Below are 15,457 nucleotides of genomic sequence, written 5' to 3' on the forward strand. Positions count from 1 at the left end.
ATCTTCAAGGAGCTAAGCTGTGCCACCTTCCTCCACCACCGTGTTCATCACTTGTTGCGACACCTTGGAGCTGCATTGGGTCTTTAGGACGTAATTAAGGGTTGTTCATATGCTTTACCATACATTTATTCACGGTTTGGTGTATTTGTTAGATAGAATTTTTGCTTTGGATTTTCTATGTGTGAACCGAAACTTTTGAGTATGCAATCTTATTTTTGGATTCGATTTTGATGTGCTTTTCAATGGTTGATATGTTTATGTGTTCTTGATTTTTGTTGATTGCTGAATTGATGGAATGATAATTTGGTTTTATGCTTCCTTACATATTAACGATTCTCTTGGTCTGACAAACAAATAGGATGACTTGCATGTAACTTGCTAGTAATTAGGTTTATGCTTTGTAAACTCTAATTCGAAATAAGTAGTAAAGGTTTGCTTTGAGTTGAAATCAGATTATGCATGTGATGATGAGTTTTGACATGCTTGGATTCTCATGTTTATCAATTCTTTCTTGAACTTAATGATTTGAAAACGGATTTTCAACGCATGTGTGATATCGACTTTTCAAATAAATTGATTTGGTGCTTTGCTATTTCGATTAACATAAGAAAGAAAGTTAAAAGGGACATTGGTTGCTTTGATCTTTGTGTCTTGGTTGATGGCGTTCTTTGGTGATTAATAAAGATTAAGATGCATGAATATGTTGATCTTGAATCGTTCTTAATGAATTGTTTTTCAAAAATTCTTCTTTTCCCACCTTTGTATAGAAACGATTTTAATCTTTTATTTGTTTTCTGAAAATATATATTTCAATCTTCAAAACCCCCCTATCTTTACTTTTTCTTGTTTGTGTAAATAAATAAAATTAATGTAGAATTTTAGCATGTAATTTGTAAATAATAAACTAAATAAACTGAAAATATATTTTAACTTTTGTGAATAGTGATTCCGTGAATAGTAATATGTGTTAGTGTGTTATAGGAATTAATTTTGTTAGGGTTTCGTTATTTTAAGGGATGTTTTCCTATTTTTAGGGATGTGCTCCTATTTTTTAGGGATTGGTTCCTTATTTTTAGGAAAAGTAGTTAGAGTTAGTTTTGACTTAGAATTCCTTGTGTGACTTGGTTTAGAATTTGTATCCTTGTTGTATATGGATTTCTAATGTGATATGGACTTGTAAAATGAATTCTAGTAGGAGTAGGATTCCTAAATTAATTCTAATTGGTATTCTTTTGTAAATTTTGAACTACATGTCTATATATATATTTATTTATTTATTTATTTATTTTCGTGAATTTTGTATATCCTTTTCTCTAAATTCGTTTCACATGTAAGTACCCTCAATCCCCGGTTTAGAACGATCCCTGCTTACTGACTAACGCTCGACATTTTCAAGGTTTAAATTGGCGAATGTTTTTGCACGTATCACTTAACATTATCTAAAAGCATTAAGTAAATAGAACAATTGATCTAGCTAAATAAATAACAAGAAATATGTGATTATAACTCTTATACCAGTCACCTATCTAGATGTATATCTCTTGATAGGAGTAGGACTCTCATTGTTAATAACCTGATTAACATGAAGTGTTGTGATAAGTTTGAAGTCTCCTAAACTGATAAACATGAAGTAAAACTAGGACTCCTTATGGGATGAGTCTGAGTAAGGTTTTGGCCAATATATAAGGAGGAGAAAGTCCCTATGTTCAACACTGCTTTTGCATACGTTCTCAGTCCCATTCTGAAGCATCTAGTGTTGAAGCATAAAAGATTTTCTTCCATTTTGCAGCTGCTCGTTTCTAATCCTTGAAGATGTCTGCCTCGATGAATGCTCTTGGACAAGCTGTGGCTGCAGGGATTGACAGTGTCAATCCAGGTGATTACTCCTACTGTGATTAGGAGAGCTTCTGGCATGTTGTATAATTGTTTTGTTCTTGTGCAGGTTGTGTGTTATGTGATTTGTGATATGATCTTGTGTGTTTCTTATTTGCTAACACCCACTCCACAAGTATACTATACTATTTAGCAGGATTCACCTAAATATGATCTTGTGTGATATGATTTGTGATATGATCTTGTGTGATATGATCTAGTGTCTATAATTTTGGTTCACAAGTTACAAGTATCCATATGGGGTTCAGCTTTTGACACATGCTCATGTTTTGAGAGACCCACAGATTACCTCTCATGCTAAGCCACACATGCTGTGATAAAAGTGTTTTTGGTTATGTACTCTTAATACTAGGTAAACACACAAGCATGCTATATTCATTAAATATTGCTGCCAATGCTTAATAATTGACATGAAATCCTCATGCACACCCTTGCTTACACGTACAAAGCACATGCTAAGATTTCTTTCTTTCTTTGGGCCAAGTTATTTCTTGCATCAAAATTCATGCCTCAGCCTTATGTCTAAATGAAAGGCAATCAAGGCGAAATGTCTAAATGAAAAGCGATTGAGGCGACATGCCTAAATGAAATGACTAAATGCGACCAAGCTGAAATGGCTAAACGCGATCAAGTTGTAATGGCTAAATGCAATCAAAGTGAAATGGCAAAACGCGATCAAGATGAAATAGTCAACACTAAACACCACTACAAGCACGGTTATGGTGACATAGCCTAGCACTATCCCATAAAACACCCAATATCGCCACTAAGCATGATTACGACACGCTCTCCTTTATACACGATATCACCATGTGTTATCTATCCATTATATGATATCAGTAAGAGTTATCTTTCTCCAACATGCGGTATCGCCTTGTTTTATCTCCAGTACACGATATCGCCATATTTTATTTTTGTCTATTACACGATGGGATATCGCCATGTCTTCTCTCCATTATACAATATCGCCATATCGCATCTTTCTCCATTATATGATTGCATGCCACTACATGCAAAACAAAAGGTTGTGCCAAGCTTAACAATAGCGATATTGCCACGTACATTCCAGCCACTATCGGCTACATTCATTACAACCGTTATCTGCTTCACGCCAAAATTATTACTATCGCCATATGCAAAAATAGGCTGACATAGCCAAGACTATCTTTGCAGACACCAAGTGTATCGAGTACACCTTCTATCGAGCATACTTGATGCCACATGCTAGCAGACCTTACTCTAAACCATCTGACCTCTGTCTCGGGGGACTAGTCACCCTACGGAAGAAACTCTCATCAAATATCCAAAGAAGGCTTGCGCCGTTTCTACCAGTCAAGACTCCTCTTAGCTGGGGACTTGGGGGACTGGGGGTAGTGGTTGTAAGGAAATCACATGCCGAGAATGCTCACGCTGCACTTCTGATATTTCTACCATGAGAAACTCCCCACCTAAGAGAACTCTTAACCGGGGACTTGGGGGACTTGTTGGTATATATACTGCCTAGGCACAAATATCAGAAGCACAAGGCTTATTAGCTACTTAAAATGATGCCGATAGTCCGATACCATACACTAGTGGTATCGGGTAGGCCACACCTAGTCCCACATTGGAAACAAAGGGGTGACAAACCCATCCCCACACTATAAATACATGTCTCTTCACTCATTCAAGGTAAACCACCACTCTCCATTTACTCCTACCTAGTCTATATTCTTACATGGATCTGACTTAGGCATCGGAGGATCGAAGGCTGGCTAGCCCGTTCTTCCCTCTGACCTCTGTTCATGGTTGGCAAGTATGGATCTCGGAAGTGGAAGCCCTCATGACAACCTCGTTTCTACCACTGAAACATGCAATATAAATGGTTTTAAAAAAGATTTTGGCTCTCAAATAAATAATATATATTGATTAAATCTAATTAAAAGAGTTGACCTTAGATCTTAATTTTTTTTTCTTGAATCAAAATCATAACAATTTTCCCAATACCATTTGGTCTAGTGGCATAAGTCTCCCATTTGTAAGTAGGATGTCATGAGTTTGACTCACAATGGACTAGTTGTTGTATATGAGTTGTTTATTTGATAAAAAAAGAAGAATCATAACGATTTTCATTTAGCTGAAGCTGGAATGACCATTACATACCCTTTCGATGCCATCATGTAGATAGACATTAGACAAACAAAAAGTTGTGGTGGTCCTAGGGTGGTACATAGAAATAGGTCCACTCATTCAACATTCGCGCTCGCTTATTATTAGCATGTAATACCCCGAATTTCCGTTATTAATTGCGGATGATGTCCGGAAATTAATAAGTTGTTGATTCATGCGAGTATTAGTTTGGGGTGCCTTCTGTTAGCTTTGGGCTGAAGTGAAAGTGTTTCGGTCAAATAATTTCTTGAAACGCATTATTTTTTATGGGTCAAAAAGTTGACTTTTTATCCGTTGGGTTTCTCCGAAAAGGATTGAGGTCTGCTGGACCTGTTATGATTGTAGATAGAGGTGGAGATTCGGTGTTTAGTTTTGCCTTATCTCTTAGACTTTTGTGGCGCGGAAAGTATTGATGTGCCTATGATGAACATGAAGTCTATGATGGACCCAGTGCGGGTTGTCGTGGCTGTCACGCCCCGATTTTTAACACAAATAAAAATCGATATATAATCTCATAATTATACATGCGTGATGGTTCAGCCATCAATACAAAATACCTGGAAAACTTTTTCCTTTAAACCAAGTACATACTGATGCCCTGAACCCACAATATCAATATATACTCGCTACGCAGAGTTATATATTACCCGAGTTTACAAATTAAATTACCACAACAAAATAATAAGTAAATGCTCCTCAGAGCTTACTACAAGCGGAAGTCTTAATAACGATAAAGTCACGAAATTGGTTTCCTAGCTACCGTAAAGCTGCTAGCACACTACTTCAGTTTCAGTCACAACTACCCTGACCTGTAGGATTAACCCCTACATCATTGAATAGTGCTCCGGGTTGCCACACAATAAACCCGGTAAGCTTATGAAAGCTCGTTTGAGAAACTCAAAACAACTCACACAAAATCACGAGATAAACCCACACATTTGAATCAAGGAAACAACTCACACAAATCACGGGATAAACCCACACGTTTCAATCAAGGAAACAACTCACACAAATCACGCAAATCACGGGATAAACCCACACGTTTCAATCAAGAAAACAACTCACACAAATCACGGGATAAACCCACACGTTTCAATCAAGAAACAAATCACGCAAATCGCGGGATAAACCCACACAAAATCACGGCGGACAGACTAGAGCTCTAACTGATCGTATCCACTAACCCGGCCAAAGGCGTGAAGTCTCGATTTTCCCACCCATGATCACATTTTGTGATCTGTGATCCTCAACTCATAAGTCTTTGGATCCACGGTATAAATACCAAAACATTTAAAGGGGTCGCATTGGACCCAAAATGCTACATGAATATAAAATAAAAGATTCCCCATAATTGATCCCTATCAATTACTCTCGGTACAAGACCCACATTTAATAAACCGCCCGTGAACACTATACACAACACTTTTCAAAATAATAGAAATCAACCCTTTCACAAAATATTGTTTCATGAAAAGTCACACCCAAAACAATAAAAATGAACGCACCCACAATTATTGTTTTATCACACAAATCCACCTACACATATATATTTCATGTAAATATATATATATATATACGTAGACATTTACTCAGGAATGCTACAAATACCAACTATAGTTTGCAGTTAACTAAATAACTATCAAAACGATAAGGTAACCCGTTCGTAAATGAACATTATGAGATTACTCACCTCAAAATCCTACTGTGTCTTGTATACATAACCGAACTAATACTCACACCAACAACTTGTCCAATCACCTTGAGAAGCACCTAATCACCAATGGTTTCAAATCAGTATACGAATCACCAAGTGATTAAAGTTCGAATCCCCAAATCGAACAACAATCATGAAAGAAACGCCAATCGAGGCAAACCCACATCCGAGACCAGCAAAGTCTCTGGAATGATTTTACAATCGATGTGATAAAACCACAAGTCGATCGGATAGTCGGATCCTCACGGATCGATAACCGAAACTATCAAAATCACAAAAACCCTAACATGCTCATACGATCTCCAAAAATTACGTATTGTATATCAAAATGCTCGTATTGATGAGTAGATCGAAATCAGGAATAGAAACTATCCCTGAGGTGGCTGAATACCCTCAGAAAACTCTGCCACAATGGAGGCGTCGCCGCCAGCCCAAAGTCGGAATTTGGCCAAACTTCCTAAACAAAAGATCTTCATCTCAACTCGAATTACAACATTAATAACTAGCACAAAGTCTGAATCAAAGCCATTTGGTTGGAATTTACCTCGAAAGCTTTGAATTCCGATGAACCCTAAAATCCCAAATTCCAAAATTCGATCTCCACAAGTTGAATCGTTGCAAGCCACCCTAGGAGAAAGCTTGTACATCCTCTAGGCTCCAAAAGCCCTCAAGAATCACCGGCAAAGGTGGCCAGAATCGCCGACTCCGATCAAGGTGATTTCGGCTCCGCCGCGGTCTCTTCCAATCGAGGTAGCTCCTTCCACAGCTTGAATCTCTCTTCTATCCTTCCACAGATTTCTAGAGGAGGATGAGGCGAAGAGAACCCACTTAATTTGGCGTCCTATGGTCGCCGGACGATGAAGAAATTGACCAGCGAAGGTGGCGAGGCGACTCGGGCTCGGGAGAGAAGAGAGATAAAATTTTCCAAAAAAGGAAAGTTTGAATTTATGAAATAATTTCCGGAAAAATCCCATATATACCAAAATGGAAACTTTTTCCGACGGCCATAACTTCTTCATAAGAACTCCGATTTCGCGTTCCGCATGTCCACGAACTCGTATCGACGCGCTCTACAACTTTCGTGAAGGAAGTTTTCGGAGAAACCCAACGAATAAAAAGTCAACCTTTGCATCCTCCCTAAAACCATATTCTTCGAATAATTATTCATCCGAAACGCTTTCGCTCCGTCCACGAGCCATGAAACCGTCCAATAACCACAAATTAGATTTCGAAAAATCCTCGGAAAATAATAACGAATTTCCGGGGTACTACAGTGGTACAATTGGAGTGGATGTTGATGTGACTCTTGTTGATGTTTGGCGTGTATTCCAGAAGGGACTATAGAGCAACTTGGATCGAGGAAAATTGACTTGCTCAATATCTTGTAGAGGCTTCATGGTGAGAGCATTACTTGTTAGGGAACAAAGATTGGTTTTCAGGACGATATAGCTGTACCTGATTGTTGGGTTGTGTGCTTAAATTTTGAGACGAAATTTCTTTAAGGATGATATCTGTTATTAATTTCAGATGATATCTGGAAATGAATAAGTTGTTGATTCGTGCAAGTATTACTTTGGGGTGCCCTTTATTGGCTTTGGGGTTGAGTGAAAGTGTTTCGAACGAATAATTTCTCGAAATGCTTTATTTTTGAGGGGTCAAAAGGTTGACTTCTAATTCATTGGGTTTCTCCGAAAACTTCCTTCACGAAAGTTATAGAGCTTGTTAATACGAGTTAGCGGACATATGGCACGCGAAAATCAGAGTTTGTATGAAGAAGTTATGGTCAGCGGAAATTGTTACTACTTTGGAAAATTCCTATAAATAGAAAAATTCCGGAAATTATTCTTGTAATTTATTTTCGGCAAGTTTCCATTTTTGAAAATCCTAACTTTCTCTCCCTTTTTCGCCACCGACCCGACCCAGATCAGCGAACTAGACCACCGATTTTGACGTCATCCGGCGTCCTCCGGTAGCACCACCATAGCGGTTCTCTTCCTCTCTCCCTCCTCTACTGACCCCGACCCCTCACACAACCCAGAAACCACCGTGCGAGGCGCAACAAGGCTGAAAGGTGGAAGCACGTTGCAGGCGTTGCTTAGGCCTTTTTCTGGCGACGATAGGGCTCGAACCATACATGGTTTTCAAGCTTGATAGGAGCATTTTAATGTGACGTTTTAACTGCTATTTCCCTACATTTCCTGCGTTATTTCCTTAAAGAAACCTTGTTTAGGAAAGTTTTCATTCTTCTATTGGGAAAGTTCCTAATTGTAGAAAGTTTCCGTTTTGTAGTTTCTATTTTTCATTTTTAGAAAGTTTCCCATTTTAGTTTAGGAAAGTTGCCAATTCTTGTTTTAAGAAAGTTTCTATTTTTGGTAACAGTTTCTATTTTCAGGTCTTTGGAATAAATGAGCTGAAATGAGCTCATAAATGGAAAGAGGAGATAACCAACGTTGGAGGGAGACAAGATGACATACAAAGGGTTGCATAAATGAGCAGAAATGAAGAAAAGAAGCTTTCCTGTTTCAACCAGGAAAGCCTGTCCAAGAAAGAAAATGACTCTTAAGCCGTCCTGGAAGTGTGATCGAAATAATGAAGTGTCATGGCATGAGAGAAGCTTCTTGAAGACCCTAGAAGATGATATGGCAAGGAGGTGACGCAAGAAGGCCCAAGAACTCTCTAGAATAAATTGGATTTTCAGCAATTGGACAAAAGCCCATGAAATTAGGGTTTTGTGACGCAAAGGAGTATATGTGAGATGTTTGCTGTGAAATCCTATGAGGAGGAGAGAGAGTTGGTGTAAAAATAAAGTGGAGAATAAAAGATTATGCCAAGAGATTTTCTAGGGAGATTTTTAAGGAAGGAAATATTCTTAGAGGAGTAATTTTGTGTGATTGCCGTGAAAATCAAAAAAATATAAAGGAAATGACGCCAAGAGAGATTCAAGGGAGAAGTTTAAGGAAAGAAGAAGTGTGTGCAAGAAGAAAGAAGTCCAAAACAAGTCTAGGTGCATCCCTAAATTCCCTAAAGGAATTTTGGCCGAAATTCATGAAGAAAATCAGAAAATCCTTATATAATTTCGGCAAGGATATATATTAAAGGGATTTAGACTTATTTTGGAATTTTGTGATTGGTTGGAAGACACACTAAAGCTTACTTGGCGAATTCTCATTGGTGGAAGTGATGTGGAAATTTCTGATTATTTCTTGGAAATTAAAAGAAGAATCAAGAAGCTTGGGAAACCCTAGCCGTGCTCCTATATATACTCCTTATTCTTGACGTTGAGGGAAGTAAAACACCTTAGACATTCAGAAAATACTCTTTAGACGTCTAGCCTCCCTCTCCATTCTCTAGTTCATTGTTGGCGTTTCAAGCAAGGCAAGGAAGAAGGAAGAACAAGCCGTGAGCATCCCTCCACCATCCACCTTGGAGCCGTGAAGCTTGAATATTTGCTTTCAAAGTTCAAGTTCAACGTCCAAATTCTTCATTCCCATCTTCATTCACGGTGTAATTCAACCTTGGCCCTTGTAATCACTTTTGATTTTTCCTTGCTTGAATTTGTTGGTTATGTTCTAGTTAACAATGACATTTGAAATTATTGTTTAATTCTGAATTCTATGAATGAATAAATTTCAGATTCTTAAATTGTGATTCTTAAGTTGCTTTTGTGAGATTGTTTAATTAAATTTGTTTAATCGAAATCCTTTATGTGTTAATCTTGTGTGGTTCGAAACATATAGGGTTGGTATATAATTGTTGCTAGATTTAAGAACATGATTCAACTTATTGTGTTGTGAACTTGAATCAAAAGTAGTAAAAGTTTTGGACAAAAACAGAATTTGATTAAAAGGATTGCAATTAGATGAACTTTTTCATACTAAGTTGTACACTTGAGTTGATAGCCTTTCTATGTGTTCTTCATGCGTCTAACATGTTATGATTGTCTAGCTTTCTAGAGCTTGAATGCATGTTTGATAGGATTAATCTTTGTGCTTTCACTTAGGTTAATTAGCATTGGAAAGTAAAAGATGGGAAATTATTTGCTTTGAATATTTCACATGATCAACTCTTTCTCATGACTTAAGATGAACAATATTAGGGTTGAGTCGAATTTGATTATGAATTTGGTTTTGATCTTTGTTTCATATGTTCCATTCTTGTATTTGTGTTTATACATTTTCTTTATTTGTTTCTTTTAATTTTCGAAAACCAAATCTAAAAATCCCCCTTAATTTGTAAATATGTTTATACTTTACTTTATTTTTGTAAATAATTTATTTTGTGTCTTAATTAATTGTTTGATTGTCCTACCATGACAGGTGTACCCTCAATCCCTGGATTAGATCGATCCCTACTTGCTTATACTATTGATGATATCTATAGGGTTAAATTATGCGCTTGCTTTGAGCGTATCAAAGCTCTCCTGCTTTTGATCACAACTATACCAGTCTTGCAACACGATTTGCCATGGATTGACCAGAATCTGGAAGTGAAGTTCAACGGTGAACAGTTGCCGATCTAGCTTTTGAGCTTGATCGCGGCCGATCAAGGCCAAATCGACCTTAGCTCCAGGTATAATGTTTGATCCTCTTGTTGTGCTCTACATTGTGTACAGTTGGATTAGCCTAGAATGGAGGTCAAAGTGCCTGTGCGTGGGGCTCAAGCGCAGCATCTTGTGGTGGCGCATCTGACCAACTTTTGTGCTTCTGTTTCCTTTGTTGTGACCTACTCGTCGATACGAGCATTGGGATATATGATTTGTAGCATTTGGCGATCGTTTGAGCATGTTAAGGTTTTTAGTAGTTTCGATTTATCTTGGTTTTTGATATGTGAGGTTCCGGCTGTTGAATCGTCTTTTTGTTTGGACGATCTGACACTTAGAGTGTTTCTGAGACTTTGAGTGGTCTCAGATGAAGTTTCGTCTCAATTGGCGTTACTTTCGGGTTTTAGTTCAAATGGGGGTTTCATACTTTAATCGCCTTCTAATTCGTGTACTAAGTTGAGACTGTATTTTTCTTAGGTACTTGACAGAGAGTGTTCTATATGTTATCTCGGCTGTGAGAGAAGAAGCAGTGGGATTTTGAGGTGAGTAAATCTCATGGTGTTTTGGTTGTGAAATTAGCTATGTTTTAATTTAGTAGATTTAAATTGTTAGCATGTAAAATCGTATTTAACAAAATAAATATATATTTTTTAAATATATGAACTTGATTGTCAACGGTTCATGGGTAAGTTAAAAAAATGTTTTGTTATAAAATGATTTTTGAGTGGTATAATTTGTAAAACTATAGTTGGTATTAGTGACATTCCTGAGTGGATGACTACGTGTGTGTATATATATATATATTTACATGAAAAATATATATCTTACTGGAATTGGACGTTTTGTTTACTTTTGTTGTGCGATGTGATTTTGAGGAAAACAGATGAAAATGGACAGAAAGATGGTTTTGTTGGATTGAGCTTTGATTTAGGTGTGTACGATTTTGATGAAGGTTTTGAGATGTGAACATATTATTTTGGAAATGGTTTCGCTATTGTTTTGCGGTGGTTGGAGATGCGGAAACAATATTATATGATAACCAATGTTGTGATCTGTGTGATGATTTTGTGTAAAGAACGTGGATGATTTTGTGTAAATGAATTGGATTGTTATTAAGTGATTAATGTTGAGATTCATGTTATGGTGATTAGTGTTATAAATGGATAAATTTGTATTGATTTCTAGTTTATTTCTAGTATTGAATTGCTTATTTTTATTAGTAATCTCCTGAACTAATTATCTGCAGGGATTGCTATTTCTTTGTATTATTTAAGCTGCATGTAATCACCTTAACTAAATCATATGCAGGGGTTACCATATTGTTTTGGAATTGTTTGACTTTATTATTCTGACCTACTATTGTGGTTGGAGTTTACTCATACAAGCTGTCAAAAGCTTACCGGGTTTATTGTTGCAACCCGGTGCACTATTCAATAGTGTAAATATTGATCCTGCAGGTTAGAGTAGTCGTAGCTAAAGTAAGAGTTTTGTTGTCGCAACTGTAGGTGTTCAGAAGTTAATTTTGTTACTTTGACCTTTTTTAGACTTCTGTTTGTAGCAAGCTCTGAGAGAGCATTTACTTATTATTTTGTTAACGCAATTTAATTTGTAAACTTATGTAATATCATATATGACGTTAAAGAACAAGTCTGTATTGACATTGTGAGTTCGAAACTTAGTAGTAGACTTGTTCTAAAAAGAAAATTTTCCTGGTCTTTAGGGTCGATGTTCGAATCATCACGCCCAGTGTATTTGTGCTTGAAAATCAGGGCGTGACATAGCAAGCCAATCACACATAGTACTTAGACCCTGACATAAATAATTAGCTAAGGGGGGTGTATTCAATTCAGATTTTAAAAGATTTTGTTTGAGTTTTTATAATCTATGGATTTACTTAATTCACGAATTGTTTAAATTCTATATGGACTCTGATTGATTCTAATGGATTGATTTATTGGTATTTGTTTAGATTTTACAAGTCCTTATGATGTTTTTGGTAGATTGTTTTTTTTTTCCTCCTTTAAAAGCAATTGGATGTATGGATCCAACTATAATGCTATATCAATGACAAAAAAGTGTGTATGTGTGTGTGTGTATGGCAATCTACCATTCTTTATGTTGTGTATAATGATATATGAATAACAAGAGAAAACCAATCAGCCAAAATGTTACACAAAAATAAAATAGTAAACTAATGACATAATTTCTTTTATATCTAATTTACAAAAGAAACATGTCACTATGCCAATAACCTCATCAGACGACAGAGATCAGACGACAGACAGGTTGGTTTCTGTCATCTGATATATTTTAACGACAAACAGTGTAAAAACTGTCGTTTGAATATAGCAACATACCACGGTAAGTTAGCTTTGAGAATTAGGTTTGTTTTCACACAACAGTTATCTGTCGTCTAATCAAAGGAGATAAATTTGATTTCGGTTCGTGTTGTATCTGTTTTTTATTTTTTTCATTCAGATCACATTTATCTGTCGTCTCGTCAAAGGAGATAAATTTTTTTTTTCATAGCTGTTTGTTTTTTTTGGCACAACATGAAGGGATATATGCCAAATTTTAAAGCTATTTCTCTCTCCCCGACAAACCTTTGGAAAATTTTCTCTTCCACATCTGAGAAACCCTATCTATCTCACTCTCCCGTAGGCATAGAAGAACCCAGCAGCCCTAACTTAACACAAATTTGTTGGCAGATCTCCCCCATTAAACTCTCCTCTAATCAAAACTAAAAACTCAATCTCCCCCATCTCTCTTCGACAAACACAGAACCCATCTCAATCACTTTTTCAAACCATACAGCCAAACCATCTCAATCCCTCTCACGAGTTCTTGTTGGTGTTGAGAAGATTTCAACGCTTTCAATCCGTATTGTTTCACTATTGTTGGGTAAGCCCTTCGATTCACTGTTAATCAATTTATTTAGAGTTTCTTTTGGATTGGGTTTTAGGGTTTTAATTGAAAATTTCTATTCAAATTTGATTTGTGTTTGCTGGGTTATATTCGAATTGGGGATACAAGGTTATCTTTTGTCTGGGTTATGTACAAATTTCCTTTTCGAAGGTACTATTCATCTCTGAAATCGGTGAAAGAGCTTAACCAACCTCCTGGATTCGAATTGCGGGGTGTTCGTGAATCGGAGAAGGAGATGATAGGTTAGTAAGCATTTTATTTCCATTTGCATTTGCACTTTTCGGGTCATTACCTATCTAAACTTTGTTTTGCTTAACTATCTTTGTTAAGTTTCAGTTTCATGCTTGTTGTTTGCGAGGTCTGATACGTGTATATTTGTATTATGTGCATCTTATTTTCAGGAGAGTTGGAAAACGAAAGGTTGCTGCTTCAGTTGATAAGAGTAGCAAAGGAAATGCCATTTTTCATTGGTTTTGCTAGCATCTCATTGATGGGTCAATTTAGTTTTGTCATGTTTTCTTCAATTCAATTGTGTTTGTGGGTTTTGTAGAGTGGATTTATTGAAGATTTTGAAAGCATGTTTCTGAAATCTTGGACAGAAGACCACTTGAGGCAAGAGCCTCTTCTTCTCCTTTCATACTTCCAGAAAGGTCAATTCTTTTTTTCTTATGCTTTAGGTGTCCAAGCTATAATGTTTATTATTCTATCTAGTATGCTGATCCTAATATGGTCTTGTAGAATTGGAAATGGTTATAAATGGTATCCTTCCTGCTTGATTTTTTTTCTTTCTAATTTCATTGTTATTGAGCCCAAATTATTGACTGATCAATAGAAGGGAGCATGTTGATTAGTTGTGTGCTGCTCTATTGTGGCCGACTACATATTCTATGCCTTCTAAAAAACTTAGTGACAACTTAACAGTTGTATTTGTTGTGAGTTTTCTCGAATTATATGCACCTCCACTAGCAATCTATCTAATCTGTTCTTTTACCAGTGTTGTTTATTGATTAATAATTGATTTTGTGTCTACAACATACAGAATTGGATCGAAGACTTATTTTGGAAACAACTTGATATAAATTACCTTGGCATGCCTAATGCAATGGTACTTATTACAGTGAAGGTTCCCCACTTGTTTGCTTACGGTGAAGTTTTGATTTTCATGCTTTTTTGCGTTGTTTCAGGTGCACCATGGTTTTTATAATACTTAACAAATATTTAGATTTGCCTGTTTTACCCACTGATCATTTTTAGTCTTCTATTGTGGCCATCGTGTCTATATTTACTAGCTAATGCAAGCAGACATTTGCATTCTTTCTGTGCCTAGTTCAGTTTTAAGATTTTGGTAACAGTTATTTGATATATGTGATTTTAGATTTGAGCTGTTCAGATTTGCATTCTAAAGCTCAAATATTTATAAATTGATCCACATGTTTTATAATTTTTTTTCTATATCATTTACATTTGAGTTGCATATTCTGCATTACCTATTGCTGGCTTGCCTCTACTCATTCATATGGGCTGAGGGAAGATGAATTGTGAAAAGGTCATTTTATCTTTTAACAGTACTTTTAAGTTTAGAATATATGATTATTAGTAGGCAATTATTATTAGGGTTAAATACTTGTTACTCCCTGTACTTTGCATCGAAAAACAGTTCAGTCTCTCACCTTTTAAATTAAACAATTTAGTCCTTATTCTCTCTAATTCTCACACAATAGGTCCCAAAATGACCATTATACCCCTCACTTTCTATTTTTTCTCTCTCTTTTTTTATTTGGTTTTTATTTTTTCTGCTTTGCTCTCTCCCCCTCCCTCTCTCTCAAGATTACATATCCGTTTCTTCATCAATTTTCTGCTCTGAACTTTCCAATTCAGAAGCTCTACCTTAGGAATCAATGGCTGCTATAATCGAAGCAAACAACCCAAAAGCGACAATGGACAACCGAAAGCCGCGCATTGGAGTTCCAATTCAGAAGCTCTCCTATATTCTCTCTCCTCCATGACTAGTCTCTCACACCACCATGCAGCTCACCTCTACTACTAGTGTACTCACCGGCCTCCGACGAGTCTGGTCCGGCCTCCGCGTCATCCGGCGATGCCGGAAAATGGCCCACGTGCCGATACACAGGTACCCAGAATTTTCTCAGGGCACCCAAACCTTCTTCTCCGTGGAGACCTATCACCTGTAGCAACACAATCGCCGCAACCCAGCCCACCACTACACCCATAACCAT

General features: G+C 36.7%; 1 long non-coding RNA gene across 2 annotated transcripts; it reads left to right on the top strand.

Moving 5' to 3' along the window:
• Window positions 1-9,057: 9,057 nt before the first annotated feature.
• On the top strand, window positions 9,058-12,125 carry LOC121052370. Of its 2 annotated transcripts, none has more exons than XR_005808840.1 (3): window positions 9,058-9,279; window positions 10,072-10,324; window positions 10,773-12,125. It is a non-coding gene; the product is annotated as an uncharacterized LOC121052370 (long non-coding RNA). The 2 variants fall into 2 exon arrangements; XR_005808841.1 differs by having other exon boundaries at window positions 9,058-9,259.
• Window positions 12,126-15,457: the final 3,332 nt, after the last annotated feature.

This window comes from Rosa chinensis, chromosome 3, assembly GCF_002994745.2.
Source record: "Rosa chinensis cultivar Old Blush chromosome 3, RchiOBHm-V2, whole genome shotgun sequence".
NCBI lineage: Eukaryota > Viridiplantae > Streptophyta > Magnoliopsida > Rosales > Rosaceae > Rosa > Rosa chinensis.